The sequence below is a fragment of the Arachis hypogaea genome, chromosome 18, assembly GCF_003086295.3.
Source record: "Arachis hypogaea cultivar Tifrunner chromosome 18, arahy.Tifrunner.gnm2.J5K5, whole genome shotgun sequence".
Lineage (NCBI taxonomy): Eukaryota > Viridiplantae > Streptophyta > Magnoliopsida > Fabales > Fabaceae > Arachis > Arachis hypogaea.
Window position 1 is genome coordinate 98,986,168 of NC_092053.1, and position 14,298 is coordinate 99,000,465.

A 14,298-nucleotide genomic window follows, 5' to 3' on the forward strand; every position below is an offset into this window, starting at 1 on the left:
CAGAAGCTTCACCCTCAATCAGAATGGATCCACACTAACCCCGGGGTTCAGATCTGGAGGAGCATTGGCAACCTCTCAACCGGCGTCAATCACATACAACCTGCTATAGAAGAAATCATTCATAGTTGAAGAAGACAGTAAGACCAGAATTAATCCAGAAGAACAAAGCATCTCCAAGCCTTAACCATCTTTTTATCATTATAAATATATCAACCCAGTTAAGAACTATTTATTCCTTTTATGCTTCTAAACAAATCCAACAACTCTTCTATTCGCCTGACTAAGATCTACAAGATAACCATAGCTTGCTTCAAATCACAATCCTCGTGGGATTGACCTTGACTTGCTGATGAATTCATATTTTATAATATATTTTGGTTTGATATGAGTGGATTTCATCACTTAAACCCACATTTATTCATCCACATAGCATACTTTTGTGTTCTCTCCCTTAATTGAGCCTAATTGTGAAAACATGCATTTTTGTGCTTAAATTAGTGATTTTTAATCCCACTTTTATGCCATTCGATGCCATGACATGTTTGTTGAGTGATTTTAGGTCCTAGAGGCAAGTTTGGCAAGGCAAAAGTGGAAGGAAGCATGTACAAAGGGAGAAAACATGAAGAAAATAAGGAGAAGCACACATCCATGTGTGCGTACGCACAACTCCCTGTGCATATGCACAAGAGGAAATTTCAGTATGTGTGCGTACGCACAGGTACCTGCACGTGCCTTCATTAAAAACGCACGTGACTCGCGTTTTTGAGGGATTGGAGGCCCATTTCTGAAGGCTTGGAGGCTGATTTTGGATGCTATTTGAAGGGGGCATGATAATGGCCTAAAGTGGGTTATGGATTTTTCTCAAAATAGAATTGGCGTTGCAAGTATAGTTCCCAACCGAGCAATTGGCCAATAATCAAATTTAATTCTAAAGATGTCACAATACAAAACAAATATAAACTGAGAGTTTGAAATCCCGGATCGTCGTCCTGAGGAGTTGCAATTAAGTGATCATTTATTGCCTATGATTGATTGCAAGAGAGGTAAGAAATATAAATAGCAACAAAGTAACTTAACATGCAAGAAATTGAATGAAAGCAATTAAATGAGCATGCAAGGAATTAAAAGTCAAAATAGTAAAAGTCAAAGCAATTAAATGCAAGAAAAGGAAAATTCAAGTGCAAGAAATCTCTTGGCATGTATTGGGAGCTAAGGTTACCTATCCTAGCCATTGACAACAAACACATGATGATTATGAAGAGTTAATCCTACTTAGTCAACCCTACATCGAGGATAAGTCAAATAGGCATAATTGATTTCAATCCATAAGTCCAAGTCAACACTATTAATGGGAGACTTAGAGTCAATGGAAACCAAATCAACTAACTACTCTAATGTATCAAACAAGAATGGACATCAATGACTCAAGGGTCACCAAAATCCTCAATACCAAGCCAAGAGTGAGGAAAAACTAAGTAAAAACAAAGCCAAGCATTTTATCAAACACTTGGTGTGAGTGAGAATAAAATAATATTAAAATACATTAAAAATAAAATCTAACTACCAAAAGCAAGAAAATGATAACAACAACTAAAAGAAGCATTAAATGAACATAAAACATAAATTGCATTAATAGAAATTAAAGAAGTACAAGAGTATTCATAAAATGAAAAGTGACATCAAAAAGAAATTAAGAAGAAGAACTAAGATAACTAAGACAATAAAGCGTGAAAACATAAATGAAACTACATTAAAACAAGAATTAAAGACTGAAATTAAAGAGAAATTAACTAAACCTAACCTAATTCTAGAGAGAGGGGGGAGCTTCTCTTTCTAGAAAACTAAGAGAAAAGCATAGAAAAGCTAAACCTAATTGCCCCCTTGCTTCCACTTGAATTGGGGTTGAAATAGCTTCAGAAATGAGTTGGATTGGGTTTTGGAGGCCCAAAATTCGCCTCCAACGATTTGCAATTAATGACCTCACGTGACTCGGGTCACGCGTATGCGTGGGTCACACGCACGCATCACTGAGCGAAATTCACTTCCACGCGTACGCATGGGTCACGTGTACGCGTTGCCTGGCTCGCACTTGTGCGCGCACACGCGTCGCTTGTGCGCACGCACGGATCGCTGAATCTTCCAAACTCCATTTCTTCATAGTTTCTTCCCTTTTGCATGCTCTTTTCTTCACTTCTTCAACCCATACTTGCCTTGGAAACCTGAAATTACTTAGTAAACACATCAAGGTATCAAATGCGATCAAAGTGAATAAAATTTAGCAATTAAAAGGCCTAAAGAGCATGTTTTCACTTTCAAGCATAATTTAGGAAGAAATCACAAAACTAAGCTATTTCAATGGATAAGTGCAAGAAAAGATGATGAAATCCACCCAAATAGATCAAATAAATACCATAAAATGTAGATTCATCCACACACTTAAACAATAGCATGTCCTCATGCTATACTCAAGAAGGAAACAAGGGGTATTATTTTTTTCCATGCAAGTAAACTACCTATATGCAATCTACCTATATGAATGCAACTACTTAGTCAAAATAAATCAATATCCAAGAATACATATATAAACATAAGGGTTAAAGTGATCTTAACCAAGTCAAATCCATAATTGAATTGTGTTCTAGAAAAGAATTTACAAACTTGCAAGAAAAGAATTTACAAACTTGCAAGATAAGAATTAAGCATAGGTGAAAACATGTATATGAGCAATCAAACCCTCACCGGATGTGTATCCGCTCTAGCCACTCAAGTGAATAGGGGTGATTTACTCAATTCTCTTCTAACCATACTTTCTAAGATTTGTCTTTTATCTAACAATCAACCTTATTCAATGTATGCATACAAATATCATGAGGGCTTTTCCATAGGGTATAATGGGATTAGGGTAAAGGTAAGGATGCATATGGTTAAGTGAGCTTGAAATTTGCATCTCTGATTAGCCCAAGCTCTCACCAACCTACATAACAACCTATACAATTCAAAGCAAACCTAACTACCCATTCCTCACTTTTCTTACACACTCATGCATTTTCTTTTTAATCACATCTCATATGCATTGTTCTTATTACTTCACTTTGGAGCATTTTGTCCCCTTTCTATTATTTTCTTTTTTTTTTCAATACAATATATATATACAAAAATATCAATGCATATGGTTTAAGCATTTCATGCATGAGTATGTACCCAATTCCCAAGATTTTTCAACAAAGTACAAAAATTCACTTTTATCTCAACCAAAGTTTTCAAACTTCCCCACACTTAGATGATATTCACTCTCACTAGCCTAAGCTAATCAAAGATCCAAATAAGGGACATTTATTATTTTTTTACTTTAAGGCTAGTAATGTGCTAAAATTAAGAACAAGAGGGGATTGAAATAGGCTCAAAGTTGGTTAACAAAGGAAGATAAAAGGGTAGGTTATTTGGGACAAGTGAGCTTAATGAAAATATGGCCTGAATCATATAAATGTATATATACATCAAACAATAGACATAAAGAATCAAACAAATCAAAGATTGCAATCATAAAAAGAGAATAACACACACAAGAATGAAAATAGTGGTTAACATGATGTAACAACACAATTAGGCTCAAAACTCACATGCTTATGTGTTCATAACTCAAAAATATGTTCCACAATATATTTCAAGCAAGTTTCAATCAAAAGTTCCAACTCAATTCAATTAGGATGTCAATACCCTATAAAAATTATTTTTTTGGAAAATCTCATTAAAGTAACTAAGCTTATTATATGTATGCAAAGACATGCAATAAACTAAGTGAGCATGTAATTAAAGCTCTAAAATATATACAAACTAAGATGAAAAATTCCACTAAGAATTCAAAAAGAATGTGAAAGCGTTAGGATTAGAGTATGTCACCCATGTTGCCGATTGGCGACGACCTCCCTATACTTAAGGGTTTGCACGGTCCTCCGTGCACTCAAAGACGAGCAAGGGGGTTGATAAACCCCATTTGTAGGGTTTATCTTGTACTTAATTTAGGAGATTTTATGACCTTTTACACACATTTATTCAATAAAATAGTATAGTTTCATGATTGTCTCCTAAATTGTGCTTAAGTGTGAAAACATACTTTTTAGGCCCTTAATTGTTTAATCTTGACTTACCTTTGATTCCATTAGATGCCTTGATATATTTGTTAAGTGATTTCAGGTTTATGAGGCAAATATTGGATCAAGGGAACGAAGGAAAAGCATGTAGAAACGGAGAACTCATGAAGAAATGAAGGAATTGCAAAAGCTGTCAAGCCGACCTCTTCGTACTTAATCGATCATAACTTGAGCTACAAAGGTTCAAATGATACGGTTTCAGTTGCGTTGGAAAGCTAACATCCGGGGCTTCAAAAAAATATAAGATTTTCCATAGTTGCATCGCAGATAGGGGCACACACGTGCACGGTACGCGTATGTGCCGATGGTGGCACATGATTTACTTAATGTAACTCGTGGCCAGCAAATTCTAAAGCCTTGTGGGCCCAATCCAACTCATTTCTGATGCTATTTAAGCCAAGGATTGAAGGTTAATTAACATACTTTTGATCATTAGTCATAGTTTAAGTTTTAGAAGTAGTTAAAGTTAGTTTTTAGAAAGAGAAGCTCTCACTTCTCTCTAGAATTAGGATTAGGTTTTAAATCTATATCTAGTTTTTCTAATTTTCCTTTTCTTTCCTTAATTGTTCTCTTGTAGTTGTAGAATTCTTCTTCTATTGTAATTCCTTTGTATTGTTAGTTGTAGTTTATGAACTTTCTTTTGTAGATCTACACTTCTTCTTCAACGCAATTGGTAAGTTTCTTGTTGTTTCATAATTGCTTTTCCTTTTCTATTGTTGATCTCTTGCTATTCTAGTTAAATCTCTCTTTAATTATTGCAATTCATGTTGTTTACTTTTATTGCCTTCTATGTGTTTGATGAAATGCCTCTTTTATCTTTAGTATAGATTTTGCTCCTCTTGGCCTAGGTAGAGTAATTAGTGACGCTTGAGTTATCTAATTCCTTTGTTGATTGATAATTAGAAGTTGCTAATTGATTTGGATACCACTAAAGCTAGTCTTTCCCTTGGGAGTTGGCTAGGACTTGTGGAATTAAGTTAATTCATCCACTTGACTTTCCTCCATTGTAGAGGTTAACTAAGTGGTAGCAATGAATAATTTGTGGTCACAATTGAGGAGGATAGCTAGGATAGAACTTCTAGTTCTCATATCTTGCCAAGAGCTTTGTTAGTGGTTAGTTTATTTTCTTCGCCATTTATATTTCTTGTCTCCTATCTCAAAACCCCCGCAAGATATTTCATAGCCAATAACAAGAATACTTTGTTGCAATTCCTAGGGAGAACGATCCGAGGTTCAATACTTCAGTTTATAGATTTTAGGGGTTTGTTACTTGTGACAAACAAATTTTTGTATGAAAGGATTAGTGTTGGTTTAGAAACTATACTTGCAATGAGACTTCATTTGAGAAATTCTAGACCACACAAAAGTCCATTCATCAGGGGTGTAGTGACTTCGGATTGTCACCTTCATCTGTTGGATCAATTGGCTGCTGCATGCTCTTCCTCCCGCTTCTTTTGTTGCTTTAAGGTGCATCATCCATGAAAAATAAGAAATAGGATGGCAAGATGAGTGAATGCAAAAACAAGGAAGCAAAGATTTTTGGAGTGAGGAAAGAGTCACTAAAATGAGTGAGTGAATAAGTTTGTGACATGAAGAAAAACGAGTGCGTGTATTCTAAGTTGCGCAGCTTCGAACGCACACACACTAGCATGGCAAGCTAGGTCACAATTAGACAAAATAAGCATGCACTTCGCTCATTCTAGTGTGCTTGAAATACTTAAAAAAATAAACTTGTATACCAAGATAAACAAACAAGCAATAAAGTGGCATGAAAGTATTCAAGCAAGAATCCAGGAATTGTTGAAATGGATAATGAAGCAACACCTAATTGACATGAAGTGGAAAACATGGCAAGCATAATCCACAAAGTTTAAAAAGCTCAAAAAGTGTCATTAGGTAAGCTTATGATCTAATTTCACAATTCTCAATGTTAATGCATCAAATAGGTGACTTAATTAAAAATCAATCATAAACAAGCATCACCTAACAAAAAATGCATCAACTAAGAACAAATTGCCGATCTATAAATAATGAAATCCAATTACATGGTGGCCAAAACATGCAATTTAGAAATCCAAAAAGATTCATGAAGGCAATGTTATGAGTACTTGGTATGCACAAAATTAATCATAAAGAACTCAATACCAAGCCACAATTAATAACCTCAATAAAGATATCCAACAATAAATAGCAATGACAATATCAATAATTTAGCAGCAATATCTCAACACAATCAATAAATCAACCTAATCATCCAACACTTAGCATCAAGATAGAAAATAAACTAACTAAGCTAAATAACTAACTAACAAACTACCTAACTAACTAACTAACTAACTAAAGGTGAGTGTCATGGGTGGTGAAGTATAGTGGTGAGTGGTCGTTGAAGAAGGGAAAGAAAAGAGGAGAAGAGAAAAGAAGTGAAGAAGTAGAGAGAAGAGAGGAATAGAATAGTGCAAAAACAGGGGCGTGCGTACGCACAACGGTTCGTGCGTACGCACAAGGGGTCACGCGTAAGCGTGAGAGACACGTGCGAAAATGGGTATCGACGCGTACGCGTTGGGGATGCGTGCGAAAAATGGGGTCGACGCGTATGCGTGGGGGATGCGTACGCATCGATGAGCAAAATGAAAAGGGTTGTGCGTTCGCACTATCCGTGCAAACACCGCGGACAGAGGCCTTGTTTCGAGGTGTGCGTGGGCACAGGCTTGTGCCTACCGACAGAAAGGCTGAATTTTTTTTTTGTAGGAAGGATCATGTGTGCGTGCGCACACAGGTCCATGCACGCACACAGGAGCTTAAAAGACCAGGGGTTCATACGTACAGGCTGTGCCAGCGCACCCAACAGAACGGGTGCAATGGAGTGTGCGTACGCACACTGTGGTGCATACGCATAGATCGCGCAAAAGGAAGGTTGTGTGCATGCGCACAAGGTCGTGTGCACGCGCAAAGCACAAAACACAGGGGAATGTGCACGCACAAGGCGTGCAAGCGCTCCCAACAGGGGCCATACAGGCTGGTGTGCGTATGCACAGGGTGGTGCGTACATACAGATCGTAAAACTTCATTGTTGTGTGCATGCGCACAAGGGTGTGCGCACGCACATGCCCTGTTTTCCCAAAAAAATTTCTTCAAAATCTTAGGCTATAAGCCTTAACTCAATAAAAGCTCAACATCAAAACATTCAAGAACCCATAAATTCATGATCCAAACAAAAATTAACCTATCTAAACTCAAAATTAATTTAATCCTAAGTCAACCAAGCTAACAAACATGCAATAAACCAAAATTATAAACAAAGAGAAAGGGTAAGAAAGATGTTATCATGGTGGGGTGTCTCCCACCTAGCACTTTGGTTTAATGTCCTTAAGTTAGACTTATGGAGAGCTCTAATGGAGACTTGTGCTTATATTCATCTTGGAGCTTCCAACAATGCTTGAATCTCCAAAATTCCCAATTGATTGCACCAAGCTTGGATGGAGTGTCCAACAAGCTATGAGCTCCCAACAAGAAAAACGAAAAGCAAACAAGAAAAACATATTCACAATATCAACATATTTACACTAGCAAACAAAAAGTAATATATTCACATACCAACATATTCACAATAACCAAAAATAACCAAGCAACATTTGAACAATCATCCAAAAATAATCTATTCACAATATTCACAATATGCACAATAGCCAACAACATAACACCATTTCAACTCCCCGACAATGGCACCAAAAATTTGATAATGGCCTAAAGTGGGTTAGAAATTTTTCTCAAAATAGAATTGGCATTGCAAGTATAGTTCCCAACCCAACAATTGGCCAATAATCAAATTTAATTCTAAAAATGTCACAATACAAAACAAATACATACCGAGAGCTTGAAATCCCGGGTCGTCTTCCCTAGGAGTTATAATTAAGTGATCATTTATTGGCTATGATTGATTGCAAGAGAGGCAAGAAATGTAAATAGCAAGAAAGTAACTTAACATGCAAGAAATTGAATGAAAGCAATTAAATGATCATGCAAGGAATTAAAAGTTAAAACAGTAAAAGTCAAAGCAATTAAATGCAAGAAAAGGAAAATTCAAGTCCAAGAAATCTTTAGGCATGGATTGGGATCTAAGTTTACCTATCCTAGCCATTGACCACAAACACATGATGATTATGAAGAGTTAATCCTACTTAGTCAAACCTACATCGAGGATAAGTCAAATAGGCATAATTGATTTCAATCCATAAGTCCTAGTCAATACTATTAATGGGCAACTTAGAGTCAATGGAAACCAAATCAACTAACTACTCTAATGTATCAAACAAGAATGGACATCAATGACTCAAGGGTCACCAAAGTCCTCAATACCAAGCCAAGAGTGAGGAAAAACTAAGTAAAAACTAAGCCAAGCATTTTATCAAATACTTGTTGTGCTTGAGAATAAAATAATATTAAAATGAATTAAAAATAAAATCTAACTACTAAAAACAAGAAAATGATAACAACAACTAAAAGAAGCATTAAATGAACATAAAATATAAATTGCATTAATAGAAATTAAAGAAGTATGATGAAAGAACTATTGTTAGTCTAGATTTTCACAAAATAGAATTCCATCGTTGAAAGTATAGTTGATGAGCGGATAATTTATACACTTTTTGACATTGTTTTTAGTATGTTTTTAGTAGGATCTAGTTACTTTTAGGGATGTTTTCATTGGTTTTTATGTTAAATTCACATTTCTGGACTTTACTATGAGTTTGTGTGTTTTTCTGTGATTTCAGGTATTTTTTGGCTGAAATTGAGGGACTTGAGCAGAAATCAGATTCAGAGGTTGAAAAAGGACTGCTGATGCTGTTGGATTCTGATCTCCCTGCACTCAAAGTGAATTTTCTGGAGCTACAGAACTCGAAATGGCGCGCTTCCAATTGCGTTGGAAAGTAGACATCCAGGGCTTTCCAGCAATATATAATAGTCTATACTTTGGCCAGGAATTGACGACGTAAACTGGCGTTCAACGCCAGCTTTCTACCCAAATCTGGCGTCCAGCGCCAGAAAAGGAGCCAAAACCAGAGTTGAACGCCCAAACTGGCACAAAAGCTGGCGTTCAACTCCAAGAAGGACCTCTACATGTGCAACACTCAGGCTCAGCCCAAACACACACCAAGTGGGCCCAGGAAGTGGATTTATACATCAATTACTTACTCATGTAAACCCTAGTAGCTAGTTTATTATAAATAGGACCTTTTACTATTGTATTAGGCATCTTTGAACGCATTGTTCTTAGACCATGGGGGCTGGCCACACGGCCATGCCTGGACCTTCACTTATGTATTTTCATATGGTAGAGTTTCTACACTCCATAGATTAAGGTGTGGAGCTCTGCTGTTCCTCAAAGATTAATGCAAAGTACTACTGTTTTCTATTCAATTCTTCTTATTTCGCTTCTAAGATATCCATTCGCACCCAAGAACGTGATGAAGGTGATGATTATGTGTGACGCTCATCATCCTTCCCCCTTATGAACGCGTGCCTGACAAACACTTCTGTTCTACATGAATTAAGCTAGAATGAGTATCTCTTAGATCTCCTAACCAGAATCTTCGTGGCGTAAGCTAGAATGATGGCGGCATTCAAGAGAATTCGGAAGGTCTAAACCTTGTCTGTGGTATTCCGAGTAGGATTCAATGATTGAATGACTGTGACGAGCTCCGAACTCGCGATTGCAGGGCGTTATTGACAGACGCAAAAGGATAGTAAATCCTATTCCAGCATGATCGAGAACCGATAGATGAATAGCCATGCCGTGACAGGGTGCGTGAGCATATTATTCACTGAGAGGATAAGATGAAGCCATTGGCAAGGGTGATGCCTCCAGACGATTAGCCGTGCCGTGACAGGGCATTGGATCATTTTCCCGAGAGATGACCGAAAGTAGCCATTGACAGTGGTGACGTATCACATAAAGCCAGCCATGGAAAGGAGTAAGATTGATTGGATGAAGATAGCAGGAAAGCAGAGGTTCAGAGGAACGAAAAGCATCTCCATTCGCTTATCTGAAATTCCTACCAATGATTTACATAAGTATCTCTATCCCTATTCTATTATTTATTATTCGAAAACTCCATGATTATTTTATATCCGCCTGACTGAGATTTACAAGGTGACCATAGCTTGCTTCATACCAACAATCTCCGTGGGATTCGACCCTTACTCACGTAAGGTATTACTTGGACGACCCAGTGCACTTGCTGGTTAGTTGTATCGAAGTTGTGACAATTATGAATTAAGATCAGAGCACCAAGCTTTGGAGCCATTACCAGGATTTGTTCGAGCCTGGAGATCACAATTTCGTGCATCAAGTTTTTGGCGCCGTTGCCGGGGATTGTTTGAGTTTTCGGCAAGCTTTTGGTCCGGTAACATCAGTGCCAGATTCCCTTTTGATCCGGCAACAACACCAAGTTTTTGGCGCCGTTGCCGGGGATTGTTTGAGTTTGGACAACTGACGGTTCATCTTGTTGCTCAGATTAGGTAATTTTCTTTTTATTTTATTTTATTTTCAAAAATTTTTTTCAAAAATATTTCTAAAATTTTTTCATCTGTTTTCGAAAATAATATAAAAATATTTTCAAAAATAAATTATTCTATGGCTTCAAAATTTTTTAAGAATGAATTCTAGTGTTTCATGAAGCATGCGAAGCCTGGCTGGCTGTAAAGCCATGTCTAAATTCTTTTGGACTGAGGCTTCCAAACCATCAACATAGAGGCAAGTTACTTGGATAAGTAATGAGCAGTATATTCTCTTATGTTGCATGCTGAAGCTTGGCTGGCCATTGGCCATGTCTAGTGTTTTGGACCGGAGCTTTCATTGAAAGCTTGGCTGGCTAGTGAGCCATGTCTAATTCCTGGACTGAAGCTTTAGACTAACATGGCAAGATTCCTGGAATTCATATTAAAAATTTTGGAATCTTTATTTTTCTTTTTCATATAATTTTCGAAAAAAAAAAAATCCAAAAAATTAGAAAATCATAAAAATCAAAAATATTTTCTGTTTCTTGTTTGAGTCTTGAGTCATATCATAAGTTTGGTGTCACTTGCATATACATCTTGCATTTTTTCGAAAATATCATGCATTCATAGTGTTCTTCATGATCTTCAAGTTGTTCTTGGTAAGTCTTCTTGTTTGATCTTGATGATTTTTTGTTTTGTGTCTTTTCATGTTTATCATATGCATTCTTGAATTCTTAGTGTCTAAGCATTAAAGAATTCTAAGTTTGGTGTCTTGCATGTTTTCTTTGCATTAAAATTTTTTTCAAAATTGTGTCTATGATGTTCATCTTGACATTCAAAGTGTTCTTGGTGTTCATCTTGACATTCATAGCATTCTTGCATGCATTCATTGTTTTGATCTAAAAATTTCATGCATTGCATCTTTTTAGTGTTTTTCTCTTGCATCATAAAAATTCAAAAATAAAAAAAATATCTTTCCTCTTTTCTCTCATCAAATTCAAAAATTTGGATTGACTTTTTCAAAAATTTTTAAAATCAAATTGTTTCTCATGAGTCAAATCAAATTTTCAATTTGAAAATCTTATCTTTTTCAAAATCTTTTTCAAAAATCAAATCTTTTTCAAAATTCTTAGTTATTTTCGAAAATTCCAAAAATATTTTTCAAAAATCTTTTTCTTATTTTTATACCAAATTTTCGAAAATAACATAATTAATTAATGTTTTGATTCAAAAATTTGAAGTTTGTTACTTGCTTGTTAAGAAAGATTCAAACTTTGAGTTCTAGAATCATATCTTGTGATTTCTTATGAATCAAGTCATTAATTGTGATTTTAAAAATCAAATCTTTTTCAAAAACTAATTTCTATCATATCTTTTCAAAAATATCTTCTCATCTTATCTTTTTCAAAAATATCTTTTCTAACCTCCTAACTTCCTATCTTTTCAAAATTTGTTTCAACTAACTAACTAACTTTTTGTTTGTTTCTTAACTTTTTCAAAACTACCTAACTAACTCTCTCTCTCTCTCTATTTTCGAAAATATCTTCCCCTTTTTTTCAAAATTTCTTTTTAATTAACTAATTATTTTTAATTTTTATTTTCGATTTCAAAAAAATTTTTGAAAAAAAAAATTACTAAACATTTTTCAAAAACTATTTTCAAAAATCACTAACTCTTTTTCAAAATAATTTTCGAAAAATTTCCCTCCCCCATCTTACTCTATTTATTCATTCATATCCTAACATCTCATCTCACATCTCTTCCATTCGTACAGTTGTGCTTCTTCCTTTACATTACATTCTTTGTCTCCCCCTCTTCTTCCACTTACATAAGGGAACCTTTATACTATGGTAAAGAGAATCTCTATTATTATTATTATCATTTTTCTGCCCATTCTTCCTTGTCATATGAGCAGGAGCAAGGATAAGAACATTCTTGTGGAAGCAGATCCAGAACCTGAAAGGACTCTGAAGAGAAAATTAAGAGAAGCTAAAATACAACAATACAGAGATAACCTTTCAGAAATTTTCGAACAGGCAGAGGAGATGGCAGCCGAAAATAATAATAATGTAAGGAAGATGCTTGGTGACTTTACTGCACCTCATTCCAATTTACATGGAAGAAGCATCTCCATTCCTGCCATTGGAGCAAACAATTTTGAGCTGAAACCTCAATTAGTTTCTCTGATGCAGCAGAACTGCAAGTTTCATGGACTTCCATCTGAAGATCCTTTTCAGTTCTTAACTGAATTCTTGCAGATATGTGATACTGTTAAGACTAACAGAGTAGATCCTGAAGTCTACAGGCTCATGCTTTTCCCTTTTGCTGTAAGAGACAGAGCTAGATTATGGTTGGATTCTCAACCTAAAGACAGCCTGAACTCTTGGGATAAGCTGGTCACGGCTTTCTTAGCCAAGTACTTTCCTCCTCAAAAGCTGAGCAAGCTTAGAGATGATGTTCAAACCTTCAGACAGAAAGAAGGCGAATCCCTCTATGAAGCTTGGGAAAGATACAAATAGTTGACCAAAAAGTGTCCTTCTGACATGCTTTCAGAATGGACTATCTTGGATATATTCTATGATGGTCTGTCTGAGTTATCTAAGATGTCATTGGATACCTCTGCAGGTGGATCCATTCACCTAAAGAAAACGCCTGCAGAAGCTCAAGAACTCATTGACATGGTTGCTAATAACCAGTTCATGTACACTTCTGAAAGGAATCCTGTGAACAATGGGACGCCTATAAAGAAGGGAGTTCTTGAGGTTGATACTCTGAATGCCATATTGGCTCAGAATAAAATATTGACTCAGCAAGTCAATATGATCTCACAGAGTCTGCATGGAATGCAAGCTGCATCCAACAGTACTCAAGAGGCTTCTTCTGAAGAAGAAGTTTATGATCCTGAGAACCCTGCAATAGCAGAGGTAAATTACGTAGGTGAACCTTATGGAAACACCTATAACTCAACATGGAGAAATCATCCAAATTTCTCATGGAAGGATCAAAAGCCTCAACAAGGCTTTAATAATGGTGGAAGAAACAGGTTTAGCAATAGCAAGCCTTTTCCATCATCAACTCAGCAACAGACAGAGAACTCTGAACAAAATGCTTCTAATTTAGCAAATCTAGTCTCTGATCTATCTAAGGCCACTGTAAGTTTCATGAATGAAACAAGATCTTCCATTAGAAATCTGGAAGCACAAGTGGGCCAGCTGAGTAAAAGGATCACTGAAATCCCTCCTAGTACTCTCCCAAGCAATACAGAAGAGAATCCAAAAGGAGAGTGCAAGGCCATTGACATAAGCGCCATGGCCGAACCTGTGAGGAGAGGAGAGGACGTGAATCCCAAGGAAGAATACCTCCAGGGACGTCTAGTGATCAATAAGGAGCTTCCCTCTGGGGAACCAAAGGACTATGAGGCTCATCTATAGACCATAGAGATTCCATTGAACCTCCTTATGCCCTTCATGAGCTCTGATGAGTATTCCTCTTCTGAAGAGAATGAGGATGTCACTGAAGAGCAAACTGCCAAGTTTCTTAGTGCAATCATGAAGCTGAATGCCAAATTGTTTGGCATTGATGCTTGGGAAGTTGAACCTCCCTTGTTCATCAATGAACTAAGTGATCTGGATCAACTGACATTGCCTCA

The 14,298-nt window shown here is 36.3% G+C and overlaps 1 non-coding gene across 1 annotated transcript; it reads right to left on the reverse strand.

Moving 5' to 3' along the window:
• Window positions 1-13,090: 13,090 nt before the first annotated feature.
• On the reverse strand, window positions 13,091-13,198 carry LOC112774938 (small nucleolar RNA R71). The gene has a single exon (XR_003189391.1). It is a non-coding gene; the product is annotated as a small nucleolar RNA R71 (small nucleolar RNA).
• Between the last annotated feature and the right edge of the window lie 1,100 nt (window positions 13,199-14,298).